At 38.8% G+C, this 21099-nt stretch overlaps 1 protein-coding gene across 8 annotated transcripts in view; it reads left to right on the top strand.

Moving 5' to 3' along the window:
- Positions 1–21099, top strand: part of PLPPR1 (phospholipid phosphatase related 1) — a 578428-nt gene that overhangs the window by 227576 nt on the left and 329753 nt on the right. The gene's annotated exons all lie outside the window — the stretch shown is intronic.

Raw genomic sequence — 21099 nt, 5'->3', positions numbered from 1 at the left:
CTCACTTCTCTTTCTGATTTTTATGCTCTTTCTCTAGCACCCCCTCCACTTCCTTCTTTCCTACAGGACAAATTGTTTAATTGATTCATTAATTTGTTTCCTTCCCTCAAACAAGAACTCCTCAAAGGGTCTAGACCAATCAGGTCATGTTCTTACTATATTTTTAGTTCCTTAGCCTAGTGCCTGAAGCATTGTGTGTGTTCAATAATTACATGTTAGATGAATGAATACATAAATAATTAAATGGACACTAAAAATTTCAGAGGGGTAAGTGAAGAAGTGGTTTCCACCTGCCAGGCTGTTCCTCTAAGAAAAATTGCTTGGGAGTGGTTAGTGGAGAGGTAAGAAGTAAAAGGACTATTTACATGTAGCTTAACTAGTTACTGTGGAGAAGAGCCTCAGCTGGAGTGAACCTGGAGTTTGTTTCATGACTATCTCTGTGATGGGTACTGGGAGAATTGTTTCACATTCTTATGCCAGCATACATCAGTAGGGCCTTTAATCATGATTCTGTTCTGGCTAAGAGTTCAGAGTACTCATATCAGGGGACTTCTCATTCATTCACTCCCAGTTCCCTTCAACACTGTTCTTTTTGCATCACTTTCAACTGCTTTCCCAAAATTGCTAGGATGGCTGAAGTGGCAAGACTGCGTTCCTGCTGTGTGCTCTCCCTGCCCCCAGGGCTGTGAATGGGGCTCTAGGAAGCAGTGTGGTTGGTGACTGGTTGGCTGCTGTCCGTTCTCTTCTTGCCTTTTCTGCTTGACACTGACTTTGGCCACTCAAATTTTTCTGGGGCAGCCAAGTCCTCGGTTCTGGGTTTACTCCCTGCTAAAATCAGCCCCAGAAAATGAGATCACCTGCCTCAACTGTGCAGTTGTTCTGTAAGGCTAGACCAAGATGCCACATGGTAGGTAAATGAGAAAGTGATGAAGTTAATTTAAATGACCCATGAGACCCACGGTATCAGGGTAGACTCCTGTGACAACTCCTGCTTGTTGATTTCAGCACCAGCACAGGAATCTGGGCAGTGGACATGCAGGTGATTGGACAGCCAAGCACTTCCAATTTTCTTGTGTTCTTTCCATAGTGTGTTAGAAAGAAATATACTTAAAAGGAAATAAGATTTGTAAATCCCGGAAGTTCTAAAAGAGGCAGATTATGAAAGTCCTACATTGTAGACCCATTGATAGCACCAAGAGCTGTTAGCATGAGAAGGAAGTTTGATGAAAATCCAACCCGTTTATTTCTTAGATAATCATAATAATAAGCATTTCTCAAGAACTTACCATATGCCAGCGTAAGTATCATCTTCCTAGTATCTAATTTAATCCTCAAAATAACTCTGAGAGGTAGGTCTTATTATTCTTATTTTAAAGATGAGGAAATTGATGTTTACAGAAATGAAATAAATTACTTGATATGATAGAACTAGTTGGTGGTGGAGCTAGAGTTAGGATGGATAGGACCCTTAGTTTTTACATCTATAATAATATTAGTTGCTATTTATTATAGGGTATACCAGACACTGAGATTCACCCTTCACATACATGAAATCATCCCATCTTCATGACTGAGAGATAGATATTGTTATCTCCACTAGACAGATTAGGAAACAGATTCAGAGAGATAAGGGGTTTATTCAAGGTCAACTAGTAGAATTGGACTAGAAATCAGGCCTTCTTTTTAGCAAGTGTTCCTTTAAATCTTTCAGGTTATCTCAACGCCTTAGTCTTAGAAGGTATTTTTGGCAATACTATTTTCATATCCTAGAAGGGAAGGTGGGGAAAAGGAATGTGCCAGATTGCCTATTGGTATGTTGTATTTTTCCTGCCCACTAATGTTCTCTCCCAGGTCTCACAAGGGATGGGAGCCTGGAACTACATTTCTCAGAATCCTTTGCCAGCAGGGTTCAACCTCAGATTCCACAGATAAGAGGAATTTGCAGAAAATTTGAGGAAGGAAGAGAAATAGAAGTCACTATCCCCTTTCATCCCATTTCCTACAATACCCCTAATTCACTACACTCTAGCCCTCTCGACCTCTTTGCTGTTTCTCAAACACTGCAAGAATAACACACTGTTAGGGATTTTGCACTTGATTATTCTCCTACCTAGATGGCTTTCTCCATTACCTGAATCCATCACCTCTTTCAGGTCTTCGTTCAGATGTCCCCTACTCACTGAACTCTGCTTTGAACACCTTATTTAAAATTGCAGAATTAATCCTGGTGCAATCCTCCCCATTCCTTGCTTCAGTTTTGTTCACAGCACTCCTTGCCATCTGATACATATTTTACTTTTTAATTTATATCAATCTATTTCCACTAGAATATAAGCTCCCCAAAGGCAGTAACTTCTGTCTTTTAATCACTGATGATTCCCTAGTCCAGGAAGAGACCTGGCACTCAAAAAATATTTCTTGAATGGATGAGAATAAATAGTGCCCCTGACAGGTGACCATAGGTGGTGACTCTGTGCATGGGGCACCAGTGTGCTCCTGCAAGTTAATCTTGAGAATCTCATTTGTTTGGTTCCAGAGTCTGCTGTTACTTGCCTTTGCTCCTGCTCTTCCTTGTCACTCTGATCTGTGAGGGCATCTGTGTAGGGTAAGGGATCCAATTCTCTGTAAAAAATGCAGATGGAGTTATCAGGAAGGTTATGCACAGCAGGGAGCCTCACTCTGCCAAGCATTTGCATGATCTTTGTTGGGGCAGTCAGTAAGAGGCTGTCTATCCTGATGGGGAGGAGTATTTAATCACTGACATTGTTTAGAATTGCCAGTGCATAGTTATAATAGAAAGCAGACTGACTTTTAGTTGTCTTTATTTATAGTTTTTATAGAAAATACTGCCCCTTATTTTCTTCATAGAAAGTAGACCACTCTCACTGCCCTACCTTGGTATACTACAGATAGCAGCACAAAGGTGGCTGAGGGTGTGACACTGACCTCTCACTGGTGTGACCACAGTGACTGGGAGTTTATAGTGGTAACACCTCCATCACTGAGCACACAGGTCATCTGCAAGGAAGGTTAGTGCAGGCATTGGCACAGATCTTGAATTTGCTCAGTTTGTCTACTGTTCCCTGATAACTCATCCTTATTTCCAATCCTGAATTTCCATGATGGGTATATGGGTGGGGAAGAGAGAGGTTTCTGGATGTATTATAGGGTGTATCTATTACTTTGTAACAAGTTACTCCAAAACATAATGGCTTTAAGGCAACATTTATTATCTCAGTTTTTGAATGCAAGGAATCCAGACAGCTTAATGGGATCCTCTGTTTCAGGGCCTCTCACAGTGTTCAGTCAAGGTGCAGGCAGAGGCTGTGGTCTTATCTCAAGGTTCAACTGGGAAAACATCCACTTCCAAGGTCACTCACGTGGTTGTTGGCTGGCCTCTCTTCCTCAAGAGTTGTTGGACTGAGGGCTTCAGTTTCTCACTGGCTGTTAGCCAGAGACTAATCTTAGTTCCTTGCCATGTGGGCCTCTTTCTAGAACATCTCACAACATTGTAGAGTGAGCAGGTTAGAGGGCAAGAAAGAACACCAGCAAGAGAGAGGACTAACAAGCCAGAAGTTACAGTTTTTGTACTTAAATTCAGAAGTGATAAGCCGTCAACTTATTGTATTCTGTCAGTGAGAAGCAAATCACTAGGTCTAGCATATGCACACATGGGGAGGGGATTACATAGGGGTGTGAATACCAAAAGGCAGGGATTATTGAGAGTTATTTCAGATGCTGCCTGAAACATTGGGTTTCTTCTTCAGTAATTACTCCACATATTTTAAATATTCATGCATTGGACCTTGGGAGTGGTACTTTCCTAAGCCAGATCCTATTTTTGCTGTATCTTACAGAAATTCCTTGAAACTTCTGGCTGATTAATGGATTTCTTTTCTGGGTTTTAATGAGGATGAAATTTTTTTCTGCTTTGAAATTTCAGAGGGAATTTGGGAGGGAAGGGAGTTGAATATGTAGAATCAAATAGTTTTATACAAAACTGATTTTTTTTTTTTTTTGCTAAAATATAGATGCACAGGCACTGCAGTTTTTGAGGTCTTGCATATGAAGATATCTTACTGTTTGTGTTTACCTGAAAAGGGTTGTGTGGATATCAAATGTGATAAACTCATTTTCCCTCAAAACTTTTCTGACATTAATTCACCACCTCTTCATTTTTGTTGTTGTAGAGGAGAAGTCTGAGGGTAACTAGGTTTTTGGTCATTGTTGGTAGGTACTTTTCAATGCTTTCCTCATATCACCTAAGAATTCACCATTTCAGTGTGTGCTAATAGTGTCCTAACACAATCATTTGTGACTTTCTGCCTGACGACTTCTTCCAGCGTATGGGCTGAAGATGGATGGCAGCTCAGGATAAATATCTCAGCTTCCTGACTCTGTGGTGGATGATACTGAGGTATGCTCTAAATTCCTAGATTTCTCGGTCAGGCTTAAGTTCCTGATGCCCATAGCTGCAACCAGCTCAATAAAGAGTCCTTCGAAGATTCCTTTTCCCTCCTTGTCTCATGTCCCCACGCCTCTGTAGGTGCTTCCTGGAAGCATCAAACCCCTGTTTCAGAATCTGCTTTTGGGAGAACCCACTGGAAGACATTTTTTTGTAGGTGAGTTTGTTCAGGTATAGGTAACCTTGTTCAGAGGTTTAAAAGATTTTTAAAATTTATTTTTTTAAAGTTATAGTTAAATGTTTAAAAATCTGGATCCACCACCTTAGCATTTTCCATTAACTCGGGGTGCAGAAACCTTCACAGGCTTCTGTCTTTTGCTTATGTGCTGCCTTTGTGGGAGCCTTAGAAGCAGCATTGCACAAAAATAAATTCAAAATGGTTGAAAGACCTAAATTTGAGACCTGAAACCATAAAAATGCTAGAGGAGAACACAGGCAGTAACTTCTTTGACATTAGCTGTAGCAACTTCTCTCTAGTTATGTCTCCTGAGGCAAGGGAAATCAGCAAAAATAAACTGGTGGTATTTCTTAAAAATGTGCTGTTCCTTCTGTACAGTGAAGGAAGCAATCAATAAATCTAAAAGGCAACCTACAGAGTGGGAGAAGATATTTGCAAATGACATACCTGAGAGAAATACATAAAATACATAATACATAAAAATACATAAAAAACTTCTAAAACTCATACCCCAACAATGAATAATCCAATTAAAAAATGGGCAGAAGAGATGAATAGACATTTTTCTAAAGAAGACATACAGGTGGCCAACAGACACATGAAAAGATGCTTACCATCACTCATCAGGGAAATGCACATCAAAACTACAATGAGATGCCACCTCACACCTGTCAGAGTGGCTAAAATCAACAACACAAGGAACAAGAGGTTGTGTTTCTTTAACTCATTTTTCCTGACTTTAGAAACCCTTTAAAAAAATATATGCTCAGGTTTCCTCAGCTCAAGGATTTGATCAAACTATAGTTTTGATTATTTCTTCTTTTTAAATTTATTCTGATTTCTTTTTCATGAAGTTCAATTTATTTTGGTCTCTCTTCTAAAATTACTAAATATCACTAAATGTCCAAATATTATTTATCTGTTCTCTTCATCCATATCATTGTCTCTCTCATTACTTACATATATTTATCCTTATTCCCTGCATCCTAAAGACACTTTTCAAGTTTGTTATTTGTTACCCACATCACTCTTTCAGTTTTCTGCAGTATCGGTTCTGCTCTTTGCTTACTCAATGTGGTCTTAAATTCTGCTATTGTGTCTTCCCACTTTCTCATTATCTTATCCATTTCCCCCTTTCTTCTCATCTCAGCTTTTAAAATGACTTGTTTTGTTTTATGTGTGACATATCTTTTATACTTTACTGAAATTTTCTTGTAGATCCTACACTTACTGATATTATAGAGCTGTGCCCCTCTCTGGGTCTTCTGGATGCTACTTTTCCCTCTTGTTCTATAGTTTTACATTCATTTTGTTTCATATTGACATTTCCTCTCTACTTGTCCTTGCTAAAGCTAACGTCTACCTAGACTTACTGTTTATCAACAAATAGGGTGATTACTTTGGTCTATGTGCTTCTCTCTATTTGTGCAGAGATCAGATCCCTTCCTCAGTGTTTTTGTTGGAAGGGGGAAGGTTCCTGTACACAGGTGCTAGATTAGTTTCCATTTTCTAGCAGGCATGAACCTAGTGAGGGCTTCTTCTTCATTGCCTAATATTCAGGGACATTAAGAACCATAGTTAAATTTCCTAGGATGCTCCATGCCATTTCTAATTGTGCCCACTCTTAACCCCTCCCTCTATTTTCTGCCTAGTTATTCACTAGGATTGATACACTTTGCATTGATGTAACACAATGCCAGTAGAGGTGGGAAGGAGTAGTTTCAGAAGTTCAGAGGTTGTTATTCTTCATGGTACCATAGAGGGATTATTTCTCAGAGCAGACCCTGCGTGTTTGTCTAAGAAACATGTTATATGGCAAGGGTTATGGTAGATTTTTCCTACTTATTTCACACGGTCCTTTTTTTCATAAAGCAAAGCTGGTTAATGCCATGAGCTGATGCTTGGGTCAATATTGTAAATCTATGCACATATTTCTTATAACTTTATTAGTTTATCCCAGATTTTGGCATTAGATTACATGACAGACTTAATTTTTAGGCCTTATGAATTGTCTTCTTTTAATGTGTTATCATTGATATTTCTGTGAAAGATTGGGAGATACTAGGTAAGTGAATGTTACTGAGATACTCTTTCAAATGAGAAATCTCATCTTCGTGTATATTACGGTAAGTGTAATAGGTTTTGTCTAATTAGTTGAATGCAATGTATAGCAATAAGGCTTTGTGATTTCTTATGTTTTAAACTTTACTCATAAGTAACATTATTTTCTATTAAAGGATTAAAATATCATCTCTGACAAATAACTTTACACACCTGCTTTATATATATTCTATAAATGTCTACCTTAAAATGAGTTTTGAGGCAACTACCTCAACTTCAATCTATCTGCTGATCCTGAGGAATATTACTGTCAAAAATTATGATGAAGTACCTCAAGGTGTACATATTCATGGCCATTGCTTCATGTCTATCCTCAGAATTCAGGATTACATCCAGCGTAGTGACAGAAACTAAGGGGAAGAGATTCAAGAAAGCAAAACATAAGCCATGCAAAGTACTTCTCCATCTTTAACAGGCATTAAAAACATCAGCTTGAGAGTGATTGATGTGCAGGAGGATATCATAAAAGTGCAGGCTTTTGAAGGCCTTTGTGGTTGTGCTAAAAATAAAAAAAAATGTGAAGCTAGACTTCAGAATTCATGTGCGTGTCCATCTGAAGTTTAAACTTTAGCCCTGGCCACCTTTGATTAACAGTAGAGTCATCAGACTGTTCATGACAAAGAAATACGTCAGTGGATCAATGTTGCTTAACATTGATGAGTAGAAAAATATGCACATTAGTTATTTTTAGGAGTAGGCCAGAGCAACTTTTATGGGTTTCTGAGAACCAATTGTGTGAGTCTCTCCCAAATTCTGCGTTCAGTGATATCACAATGGTAGCTTGAAACCAACTGTGTTGGGAACATTTATGCCCTACAACTGGCAAATGCTACAGTTAGGGCTTTCTTCCCCCAGCCAGTTATTAAGCATTTATCAAGACATCACTAATATTGAGCCCTTTTTATACTGTCTTGATGATTTATATGATTATAGTTTATTTATATTGAACTCTGGCCCTCATCATAGTGGTCGAGTCAGTGAGTGATACCGGATTTGAATTTTTACCAATTTGCTTTTACACAAGAGGAGAATCCCATATTCAAGCAGTGGTTTGCACCTTCTTTTTCATAAGGAATTGTTAATTGTGGCTGGTAACTGCAAAAAGACAACAACTGGAAGCTGAATCTGTGACTTTTTTTTAAATCATACATCTTTCCAAACTAAAAGAGGCACTTCTAGTCTAGGTTTTTTAAAGCACTAATTGTGGGTTTTTTGGCTATTGTGGACATTGCTGCTATAAACATTGGGGTGCATGTGCCCTTTTGAATCACTATGTTTGTCTCCTTTGGATAAATACCTAGTAGTCAATTGCTGGGTCATAGGGTAGTTCTATTTTTAACTTTTTGAGGAAACTTCATATTGTTTTTCAGAGTAGCTGTACCAGCTTGCATTCCCACCAGTAGAGTAAGAGGGCTCCCCTTTCTCTGCATCCTTGCCAACATTTGTTGTTTCCTGAGTTGTAATTTTACCTATTCTGAAAGATGCAGTATGTGTATGTACATGTGTGTACACACACACACACACACACACACACACACACACACACACAGGAATATTACTCAGCCATCAAAAAGAATGAAATCTTGCTATTTGCAACAACATGGATGGAACTAGACAATGTTATGCTAAGCAAAATAAGTCAGTCAGAGAGACAAATACCATATGATTTTACTCATATGTGGAATTTAAGAAATAATACAGATGAACATAGGGGAAGGGAAGGAGAAATAAAATAAGATGAAAATAGAGAGTGAGGCAAACCATAAGAGATGCTAAACTCTAGGAAATAAAGTCAGGGTTGCTGGAGGGGATGAGGGTGGGGAAAAGGGATAATTGGGTAATAGACATTAAGGACAGCACTTGATGGAATGAGCACTGGGTGTTATATGCAAATGATGAATCACTAAATTCTACCTCTGAAGCTAACAATATATTATATGTTAACTAAATTGAATTTAAGTAAAGAATAAAAAAAGCTTTAATATCAATTAGAGGCTGGATGCCTCCAGTTATAATAATAATGGGCTTAATTTCATTTGCCCTCGAGAGTGTTTTATAAATGAGTGTGCCTAGTTTAGAGTCCTGCTTCCAGCTCCATCACCCTAAAGCATGGGGGCCTCATCATCCTGAAGCATGGAGGGTCCCTCACCCTGAAGCATGGGGCAAGTTGTCTGAGAGCAGCACCCTGAGAAGAAAGGAAGCAGGGGCTCCAAGAAACTTCTGGCTTTGACTCTGCTGCCCCCTCCATTTCTCTCAACCTCCTTGGTATTTCTTTCTTCCTTAGTCTTTCCAATTCTCCTTTCATCATGACGTAGTTGATTGTTTATTGAATTTATTAGGTTGCATTTATAGCTCAGACTTTAATTTTAAAAAAGAAACATTTGATGGGAAAACCAGCTATATGGTCATGTAGGTTACCTAGGTAAGAAAGCAATTTGTAGTCTCTTTAAACTGATATTTTAAAAGTGAATATTCAATATTTATTTGAGGAAGAGGGAATGTCAGCACCAGTTAAGAATCTTTTGTTGTTTCAACATAAAAGCACTATTCCTGTCTATTTTGCAGGACCAATTTACATGTAGTTAGCTGTGAAAGGAACTGAGGACACAGGGCTGAGTTAACTGGCACCACATTTTCAAGTTAATTCAGAAATATTTTAATTTTCCGTAAAGAAGTGTTTCTCAATTAATCATGGGCATATCTATCAGCTGGAAATCTTGTTGAAAGCAGATTCAGTGAATTCTAATTCAGTCGGTCTGAGGCAGGGCCTGAGATGCTGCACTCCTAATGTGGTTTTCCCTCTTGCTGCTGATGTTTCTGGGCCATGAAGCACACTTTGGATGGAGGGGGTCACATCCCCTTTATTCTGGCTACAATGGAAGGGTCAGTATTTCTGTATGAAAAGTGGAGAAACATAGGCTAGTTTTTTTTTTTTTTTAATCTTTCCTTCCCTCCCTCCCTCCTTCCTTTCCTTTCTTCCTTCCTTTAACTTATGAAGTTTTAAAACACTTTTTTGGGGGTAAGTGGTTTACTGGCCCCTGACATTAAAGAAATTCCCTATTTATTTTAGATATCTTGTCAAAAATGGAAGTTTATGCTGTTAGGAGAGAATTGTATGATTATGTGATTTTTGAATTTCGTTTCACAGTTGCTGCTTTGAACATGAGGTATGAAAGCCCTGATAGGCCTATACTTGTGACTGTTTTAAAAATCATAAGATTAATTTTTGTAGAAAATATTCTTTATAGTAAAAAAGGACATTGAAACTGAAAAACCATAAAACATAAAACCCACTCATGATGATTTAACGTGAGCAATTAAACAGTGATATTTCTTTAAGAATTGTCATGATGACCATGTGAATTTACATCTTCATGTGCTAGGCCATTCTGGTATATAAATATGGGGATATGAAGTTGCCGTGCATCAAGTGGATCCCTTGCCCCACATGAAGTTTTCAACTATACAAGTCTGAGCAAACCACAAGCTGCCTATGATGTGTCTTTGCTAGGCACATATTAGATGCTCGATAAATACTTGTTGAGTGAATTGAATCCAAAGGAAACTTATATGTGTAACTTGCATACCAGCCTGCATAATGTAAACAATGCCTACCATACATACATGCTTCCAGAAATGATCCCTCCCGTACTAACCTCTTCAGACCTGGAAGATAAGCAGTGTTCTTTTGTTGGTCTTTGTGATCTGATGCCCACCTTTATCTGTAAAGCTCCGCTCAACCATTTCAGCCAACACTGAGCTCTTTTCTTTCAAACAAAGCACTTATCCTACTCCATATTTCTGCCATTTGTATTTTGAAAAGATTGCATCTCCAAAAACACTGAAATTATTTTTTTTTAAATTTTATTATGTTATGTTAGTCACCACAGTACATCCTTAGTTTTTGACATAGTGTTCCATGATTCATTGTTTTTGTATAACACCCAGTCCTCCATGCAATATGTGCCCGCCTTAATACCCATCACCAGCCTATCCCCCCAAAAACACTGAAGTTCTTAAAATCGGAAACAATGTCATATTGTTCTTGTGGGGTCCATCGCACTTAGAGCAGGTATTCAATTAAAAGTAATTAAATTGAGTTATTGTTTTAATAAGTGATTGTTGATGAGCCTTTATTTATTAGATATCTCTGTCAGAAATTTTAGGCAAATCCCAGTCTTCCCAGATTCAACCAAACTATGTAATTGCTTTGAAAAATTTTCTTATGACTCAGCCTTTGAAACACCCATAGAATAAGATATCACTCCATTAAAAAGGCTTAGGTATGTTTCTCCAAGACTCAGCTAGACATGGTTGTCAGTGTATTTCCTTAAGGTACAGTCGAGGATAACTTTGTTATATTGCCATCAGATACATTGGTTGATGTTTTTTTCTCAAGGGTCTGCCGAGCATAATTTTGGTATGATTAGTTTAGCCAGTCAATACTCTGAAAAGAACAAACCCAGCTAAAAATTGAGGAAACAACTAGGTATTTTAAAATGCATATAATAGCTAACATTCCTGAAAACTTACTCTAGAAAATATACTACTGTATGTGCTTCACTTTAGGATTTTTATTTTTTTCCTTGTAACAGCAGTATGAGGTAAAATACAAACAACTGGGTTTGTTCCTCTCAACAGCATGAATATTAAGTTCAGGAATTATTTTCTGAGAACAATAAAGGTGGTAATTAAAAAAATAAATGCAGCCATTAATAACTTTAACCCATTAATTGTTATTAATGTATGCCATGCCAGTACTGCTAATATAAAACAGAAAGGTTGCAACAATATGGATGGACCTAGAAGGTATTATGCTGAGCAAAATGAATCAGACAGAGAAAGACAATACTGTGATTTCGCTTACATGTGGATTCTAAATAGCAAAACAAATGAACAAACAAACAAACAGAAACAGACCCATAAATACAGAGGATAAATTCGTGGTTGCCAGAGGCGAAGGGGCTGGGAAGATGGGCAAAATGGGTGAAAGGGAATGGGGGAAAAAAAAAAGGTCTAATTTTTATTTTTTTAATTTCTTTTTTCTTTTTTTTCTTTTAAATAATAATTTTTATTACGTTATGTTAGTCACCATGCAGTACATCGTTAGTTTTTGATGTAGTGTTCCATGATTCATTATTTGCGTATAACACCCAGTGCACCATGCAATATGTGCCCTCCCTGATGCCCGTCACCGGCCTATCCCAGTCCCCCACCCCCATCCCCTCTGAAGCCCTCAGTTTGTTTCCCAGAGTCCATAGTCTCTCAAGGTTCATTCCCCCTTCTGTTTAACCACCCTTCATTTTTCCCTTCCTTCTACCGATCTTCCTGCTATTTCTATGTTCCATAAATGAGTGAAACCATATGATAATTGTCTTTCTCTGCTTAACTTATTTCACTTAGCATAATCTCCTCCAGTCCTATCCATGTTGCTGCAAATGTTGAGAACTCGTTCTTTCTGATAGCTGAGTAATGTTCCATTGTATATATGGACCACAACTTCTTAATCCAGTCATCTGTTGCAGGGCATCTCAGCTCCTTCCACGATTTAGCTATTGTGGACAATGCTGCTATGAACATTGGGGTGCATATGGCCCTTCTTTTCACTACATCTGTATCTTTGGGGTAAATACCCAGTAGTGCAATGGCTGGGTCATAGGGTAGCTCAATTTTTTACTTTTTAAGGGACCTCCACACTGTTTTCCAGAGTGGCTGTACCAACTTGCATTCCCACCAACAATGTAGGAGGGATCCCCTTTCTCCACATCCTCTCCAACAATTGTTGTTTCTTGCCTTGTCAATTTTTGCCATTCTAACTGGCGTAAGGTGGTATCTTAGTGTGGTTTTGATTTGAATTTCCCTGATGGCTAATGATTTTGAACATTTTTTCATGTGTCTGTTGGCCATTTGTATGTCTTCATTGGAAAACTGTCTGTTCATATCTTCTGCCCATTTTTTGATTTGATTATTTGTTTCTCGCGTATTGAGTTTGAGAAGCTCTTTGTAGATCTTGGATACCAGTCTTTTATCTGTAGTGTCATTTGCAAATATCTTCTCCCATTCCGTGGGCTGCCTCTTAGTTTTTTTGACTGTTTCCTTGGCTCTGCAGAAGCTTTTGATCTTGATGAAGTCCCACAAGTGCATTTTTTTCTTTTGTTTCTCTTGCCTTTGGAGATATGTCATGAAAGAAGTTGCTGTGGCCAACGTCAAATAGGTTACAGCCTATGTTCTCCTCTATGATTTTGATGGATTCCTGTCTCACATCGAGGCCTTTCATCCATTTGGAGTTTATTTTTGTGTATGATGTGAGAGAGTGGTCAAGTTTCATTCTTTTGCATGTAGCTGTCCAATTTTTTTTTTAAAGATTTTATTTATTTATTCAACAGAGATAGAGACAGCCAGCGAGATATGGAACACAGCAGGGGGAGTGGGAGATGAAGAAGCAGGCTCATAGCGGAGGAGCCTGGGGCTCGATCCCATAACGCCGGGATCACGCCCTGAGCCGAAGGCAGACGCTTAACTGCTGTGCCACCCAGGCGCCCCTAGCTGTCCAATTTTCCCAGCACCATTTATTGAAGAGACTGGCTTTCTTCCACTGGATGTTTTTTCCTGCTTTGTCAAAGATTAGTTGCCCATACAGCCAAGGGTCCATTTCTGGGGTCTCTATTCTGTTCCATTGGTCTATGTGTCTGTTTTTGTGCCAGTACCATGCTGTCTTTGTGATCACAGGTTTGTAGTATAGCTTGAAATCCAGCAACGTGATACCCCCAGCTTTGTTTTTCCTTTTCAACAATTCCTTGGTGATTCGGGGCCTTTTCTGGTTCCACACGAATTTAAGGGCTGTTTGTTCCAGCTCTTTGAAAAATGTCATTGGTATTTTGATTGGGATGGCATTGAAAGTGTAGATTGCTCTGGGTAGCATAGACATTTTAACTATGTTTATTCTTCTGATCCATGAGCATGGAATGTTTTTCCATCTTTTTGTGTCTTCTTCAATGTCTTTCAAGAGTGATTTGTAGTTTCTAGAATATAGATCCTTTACGTCTCTGGTTAAGTTAATTCTGAGATATCATATGATTTTTGGTGCTATTGTAAATGGAATCGATTCCCTAATTTCTCTTTCTTCTATCTCATTGTTTGTGTATAGAAATGCAACTGATTTCTGAGCATTGGTTTTGTATCCTGCCACATTACTGAATTGTTCTCTAAGTTCTAGTAATTTGAGGGTGGAGTCTTTTGGGTTTTCCATATAGAGTATCATGTCTTCTGCGAAAAGAGACAGTTTGACTTCTTCTTTGCTGATCTGGATACCTTTTATCCCTTTTTGTTGTCTGATTGCTGTTGCAAGGACTTCTAGTACTATGTTGAGCAATAATGGTGAGGGTGGGCATCCTTGTCATGTTCTTGATCTTAAGGGAAAGGCTTTCAGCTCTTCCCCATTGAGAATGATATTTGCTGTAGGCTTTTCATAGATGCTTTTTATGAAATTGAGGAATGTACCCTCTATCCCTACACTCTGAAGGGTTTTAATCAGGAAAGGATGCTGTATTTTGTCAAATTCTTTTTCTGCATCAATTGAGAGGATCATATGGTGCTTGACTCTTTTCTTGTTGATGTGATCTATTACACTGATTGATTTGCGTATGTTGAACCACCATTGCATCCCAGTGATGAATCCCACTTGGTCATGATGTATACTCCTTTTAATGTATTGTTGGATCCTATTAGCTAGGATCTTGTTGAGAATTTTGGTGTCCATATTCATCAGGGATATCGGTCTGTAATTCTCTTTTTTGATGTGGTCTTTGCCTGTTTTCGGGATTACGGTAATACTGGCCTCATAGAATGAGTTTGATAGTTTTCCTTGTGTTTCTGTTTTTTGAACCAGCTTCAGGAGAATAGGTTATTTCTTCTTTGAATGTTTCGAAGACTTCTCTGGGGAATCCGTCAGGCCCTGGACTGATGTTTTTGGGGAGGTTTTTGATCAGTGCTTCAATCTCTTCATAATTAATTGGTCTGTTTAAATAATCAATTCTTCCTGTTTCAGACTTGGTAGTTTATAGGTTTCCTGGAAGGCATCCATTTCTTCCAGGTTGTTTAATTTATTGGCATATAGTTGTTGATAATAGTTTCTAATGATCCTTCCTATTTCTTTGGTGTTGGTCGTGATCTCTCCCTTTTCATTCATCATTTTTTAAATTTGGGTCCTTTCTCTATTCTTTTGAATAAGTCTGGCCATTGGCTTATCGATCTTATTTATTCTTTCAAAGAACCAGCTTCTAGTTTTGTTGATCTGCTCTACTGTGCTCCTGGTTTCTATCTCATTGATCTCTGGTCTAATCTTGATCACCTGCCTTTTCGTGCGTGGGTTAGGCCTGTTCTGTTCCAGCTCCAGCTTCTTGAGGTGAGAATATGAAAACTGCATTTTAGATTTATCTCTTCTTTTGGGTGAGGCTTAGATGGCTATGTATTTTCCCCTTAAGACCACCTTTGCAGTGTCCCATAGGTTTTGGACTGATGTGTTTTCATTTTCGTTGGTTTCCATAAATTGTTTAAAATGATTTTGAATTTCCTGGTTTACCCAATCATTCTTGAGCAGGATGGTTCTTAGTTTCCAAGTGTTTGAATTTCTTCCAAATTTTTCCTTGAGATTGAGTTCCAGTTTCAAAGCATTGTGGTCTGAGAATATGCAGGGAATAATCTCAGTCTTTTGGTATCGGTTGAGACCTTTTTTGTGACCCAGTATATGGTCTGTTCTGGAGAAAGTTCCATGTGCATTTGAAAAGAATGAGTATCTGTTGTTCTGGGGTGTCGTGTTCTATATATATCTATGAGGTCCATCTGGTCCAGTATGCATTCAAAGCTCTTGTTTCTTTGTTGATTTTCTGCTTAGGTGATCTGTCTATTGCTGAGAGTGGAGTGGTGAGGTCCCCTACTACTAACGTATTATTATCTATACATCTCTTTATTCTGGTTATGAGTTGGCTTGTGTATCTAGCTGCTTCCCTGTTGGGGGCATAGATATTTACATTTGTCATATCCACTTGTTGGATACATCCTTTAAGAATAATATAGTGTCCTTCTACACTATATAGTGTAGAATAATATAGTGCCTCTAACTACAGTCTTTAGTTTAATATAGTGTCTCTAACTACAGTCTTTAGTTTAAAATCTAATCTGTCTGATATGAGAATTGCTACCACAGCTTTCTTTTGAGGTCCGTTGGCATGAATAATGGTTCTCTATCCCTTCACTTTCAGTCTGGATGTATCTTTAGGTTCAACATGAGTCTCTTGGATACAGCAAATGGATGGGTCATGTCTTTTTATCTAATCTGCAACCCTGTGGCGTTTTATGGTAGCATTTAGGCTATTCACATTGAGAGTGATTATTGAGAGATATGATTTTAATGATGCCATGGTGCCTGTCAAGTCTTTGTTTCTACAGATTGTAAATTTCTGTTCTGTATCACTCTTGTGGCCTTTTTAATTTTATAGAGCCCCCTTAATATCGCATGTAGGGCTGGTTTGGTGGTTTCTGCCGATCTTGGAAGGTCCTTATCTCTCCATCAATTCTGAATGACAGCCTTGCTGGGTAAAGGATCCTTGGCTGCACGTTCTTCTCAGATAGAGCTTTGAAAATACCCTGCCAACCCTTCCTGGCCTGCCAGGTCTCTGTAGACAGGTCTGACATTATTCTAATATTTTTCCCTCCGTACGTAAGGATTTTCTTCTCCCTGGCCTCTTTGAATACTGTATCCTTGCATCTAATATTTGCAAATTGCATTATGACGTGACGTGGTGTAGGACTGTTCTCATTGATCTTGGGTGGGGTCCTCTCTGCCTCTTAGACACAAATACTTGTTTCCTTTGTCAGATTAGGGAAGTTCTCAGCTACAATTTGTTCAAATATGTCTTCTATACTTCTCTCTTTCTCCACCGCCTCGGGGATGCCGATGATTCTGACATTGAAACGTTTCACTGAGTCAGTAGTCTCTTGTCATCTACATTCTTGAGATTGAATTTTTTTGAGCCAAGTTTCTGTTTTAACTTTCTCTTCTACCATCTCATCCTCCAATTCATTAATTTGTTCTTCTGCCTCATTTACCCTGGCCGTCAGAGCGTCTAGTTTAGACTGCATTTGATTCATAGTATTTTTAATTTCTCCCAGATTCAGTCTCATTTCAGCCCTTGGAGATTCTATATTCTCATTAATATTTTCGTTACTATTTTTTTCAAGCCTACACATCATCTTGACCATTGTTACTCTGAACTCCATTTCTGACAATTTGGTTATATCCATATCCATCAGTTCTGTGGCAGAGGCCACAGTCTCTGTCTCCTTTCTTTGCTGAGGGTGTCTTCTACTCATCATCTGATGAGGAGAGGTTGCAGGGATGCACAGAGCCCAAATTATTGACCAGGACGCAGGCAGTGTGCACTTGTTTTATAGGGACCTTACGGATGTAGGCTTCTTGATTTTTCAGCCTGCCTTCTGGGGGAGGGCCGGCCGCGCTGATACTCAGGCAACCCTGTTTGGGTAGAGTTACCCTGTCCCCTGCGAAGTGGGTGGGGATCGGCACAATGTGAGCTGGTATTTCCAGGCTTTTGTTCTCTGGTGGCTTTCCCTGGTAGTTTTCTGTGACTCTTCTGAGAGTCAGAGCAGCAGCGGCCATATCCTAGCCTCTGTCTCAGAACAGAGAGACCTCAGTCCACTCTCTACTGATCACTCCTGGCCACTCTAACTCTGTTTCCGTCCGTGCTGCTAAAAACCCCCCAGCATCCCAGGATGTGCGCCCCACAGCCACTCTCCCAGCCCTTGCTTCCAGGGCTGGCACGTCTCTGTCCTTTGTGCTTCTAACACCGCCAGCTGCCCCTGGTTCTCATGCATGCTCCTGAGCTCCCTGTTTCAATGTGGTTCATGCACGCTGCAGAGCACCGGTTTTCCCTCTGGTTGCATGTGCGCTCCTGAGCTCCCATTATCAGTCCAGTTCCAGTGAGCGTTCCAGAGGTCCGGTTTTCAGTCTGGTCACTCGCGCGTTCCTGGGCTCAAGGTCTCAGTCTGCTGTCTCGCGGATGCTGGTCCACTAGTCGAGCCCACTCCCCAGTACAAGTGGCTACTGCTTCCCGGTGCCCGAGTGTGTCAGTTCCCTCCCCCTTCCGTTTATCTTCTGATATCTGTGCACAGATTCACGGCTCCCTGCTGAGTATTGAGGTACTCAGCACTGGAGATGTTCATTTGTAGAGATCCAGATGTATCTTCCTGCATCTCAGGCTGATTTCGTGCATGTTCTGGATGGTCTGGTAGATATCTAGTGTGACTCGGGACCAGCTGAAGAATGGGTCCCCTACTCCTCTGCCATCTTTTTCCTCTCTCACAAAGGTCTAATTTTTAGAAAATTGGTACAGTGCTATGAACGTAAACTAGAAAAAGCCTCAGAGGTAGTGTAGCAGCCTTCTTTACACTGGTTGAGACTGCTGAAAGCTATCCGTTAATCTGCATAAGTAACACTCTTGTCAGCAATGTGTTAAAAACCAAAAAGTTTGTAGAATGATTAGAAATTCAAGAATGTCCTCTGAGAGTATAGTAAATGTGTTATCAAACTCAATGCCAAACACAAATCTGTCAAGTAGGTGCAATTTCCTATCTCCTAGGCATTTGGGAAACTCAGATCAGCTCCAGGATGCCACATTGAGGGTTTTTGAGTTGTTTCATCAACCTAAATATGAGGCCACAACTAAAGTGCAGTTTTGGTGAAGCCTATCAGAACTGCAAAGATGGAACATAATTGAACAAGGCCATATGTGGAGAAAAGATTGCATCAGATAATAAACCAGCTTGTTCTAGATGAGCTCAAATGGGGCTAGCCCAAGAGCAAAGACATAATGTAAACTTATATGATCATTCTAAATTATAGTCTCAAACCAGGCCACTTTGGGTAAATATGACTGGGAGAATTCAAAAGGCTAAAAGGAAGGCTCTGAAAACTGTACTGTCTTCACAAAACAAATACAATCTTAAGCGGTGGTAATGAATCATATGTGACAGCCACACCCACACATGCCCTCAGTGTCATCCCTCAAAGGAAGGTGAAATGAGCTAAAGATGTATAATGTCTCATTTCTACCTTAAGCGTGTGTAACTCTTAATAGGGATGATGGGGATTATATCGTCAGAACATTAGTTTTTAAACATGTCTTTTGAGCTATCAGAAACCTAAATATCTTGTAGGTTGATTTGTTTGGTGTTGATTTATTAAGAATCCAAAGAAGCTTAAAGCAAGAGTATAAATGAATAATGGCAAAATTTGAATAAAGAATACGGGAAGGCAAGAGCAGGATGAATATAAGCATGCTTGGAAAGGTAACAGTGAGATTTTATGTAGCTTGGTCTATTTGCTCCTCATTTGTAGTCCTCATATAGTACAGGCCCACCCTCAGTAAAGCCTGTTTGACAAGTGACAAAAGGTGGTTGAAACAAATAGGTCATGTGGATTGTAACATTTAAAAGATGGTCTTTTCAACAAATGGTGCTGGCTGGACTAAACATCCACATCCAAAAAATAAAATTTAGACACAGACCTTCACAAAAATTAATTCAAAATAGGTCACAGAACTAAATGTAAAATGCTAAACTATAAAATTCCTAGAAGGTAATAGGGGAGAAAACCTACATGTCCTTGGATATGGTGATGACTTTTTAGATACAACACCAAAGTCATGATCCATGAAAGAAATAGTTGATAAGCTAGTCCTGACTAAAAACAAACAAAAACTACAACAAAAAAAAACTTCTGCTTTGTGAAAGACAATGTTAAGAGAATGAGAAGACAAGCCACAGACTGGGAGAAAATATTTTCAAAATACATATCTGACAAAGGTCTATTATCCAAAATATATAGAGAGCTCTTAAAATGCCACAATAATAGAAAACAACCCAATTTAAAAATTGGCCAAAGACTGACAGATGTCTTACCAAAGAAGGTATATAAAAGCAAATAAGCATACAAAAAGATGCTCCACATTACGTGGCATCAGGGTAATACAGATTAAAACAACAGTGAGATACCCCTATATACCTGTTGGAATGGCCAGAATCTAGAACACTGACAACAACAAATGTTCACAAGGATGTGGAGCAGTGGGAACTCTTAATCATTGCTGGTGGGATTGGAAAATAGTACAGCTACTGGGGAAGACAGTTTGGTGGTTTCTCACAAATCTAAACATACTCTTATGATACAATCAGGCAGTCATGCTACTTGGTATTTATCCAAAGGAGTTGAAAATTTATGCCCCCATAAAAACCTGCACATGGATGTTTATACCATCTTTATTCATAATTGCCAATATGTGGGAGCAGCAAAAATGTTCTTCAGTAGGTGAATGGATTAAGAAACTGTTACATATAGACAAAGAAAAATTATTCAGCAATAAAATGAAATGGGCTATCAAGCCATGAAAAGACATGGAGGAAATTTAAATGCATATTACTAAGTGAAAGAAACCAATCTGGAAAGGTTGCATGCTAGAAGATCAACTATATGACATTCTGAAAAACAAAACTGGAGACAGTAAAAAGATTGGGGCTTGGGGATTTGGGAAAGATGAATAGGGAGGATTTTTAGGGCAGTGAAAATACTCTGTGTGATAACATAATGTTGGATACATGTCGTTATAAAGTTGACCACGCCCATAGAATGTACAACACCAAGAGAAAACCCTAAGGGAGATTACAGACTTTCGGTGATTATGATGTGTTAATGTTGGTTCATCAGTTGTAACAGATGAACCATTCTGATAGGGATGTGGATAAGGGGAGAGGCTATGTGTGTGTAAGGATAGGGGGTATGGGAAATCTCTGTACCTTTCTCTTAATTTTGCTGTGAGCCTAAAACTCTTCTCAAAAAAATAAAGTATTAAAAAAAATCAGATAAGTTGCCCTTCTACTGCCTAAATCCTGAATCAAACTGTCTTTTTTCCTTCAAAAGGTAATTAAAAATCCTACAGGCAATAATCTCTTAAATCCAAGAAATCAATGATTTTTCAAATAAAGGCTTTTGAATTCAAGCTATATTTGAATAAAAAAAGAAGAGGTGGAAAAATTATTATTTATTTTTACTAATATAAATACATTTATTCTATAGTTACTACTATTCTGAAAGGAAACATAAAGAAAGACTTCGTAAATTAGTCTACTTATTTTCTTGAAATGTCTTAGGGAATCATGCCCTGGATTTCCCACCAGTAGATAAATTGTCTGATAGTGTTTTCACAGGGCTACAGCCCTGCCAGATAATGATAATTAATTATCAAGGAAGAGGGATTTGGGGGGC

Source organism: Ursus americanus, chromosome 18 (genome assembly GCF_024610735.1).
Source record: "Ursus americanus isolate L20-20 chromosome 18, mUrsAme1.1.p, whole genome shotgun sequence".
Classification (NCBI taxonomy): Eukaryota; Metazoa; Chordata; class Mammalia; order Carnivora; family Ursidae; genus Ursus; species Ursus americanus.
The sequence above is the reverse complement of the archived record's forward strand: the minus strand, read 5'-3'. Positions and strand labels throughout refer to the sequence as shown.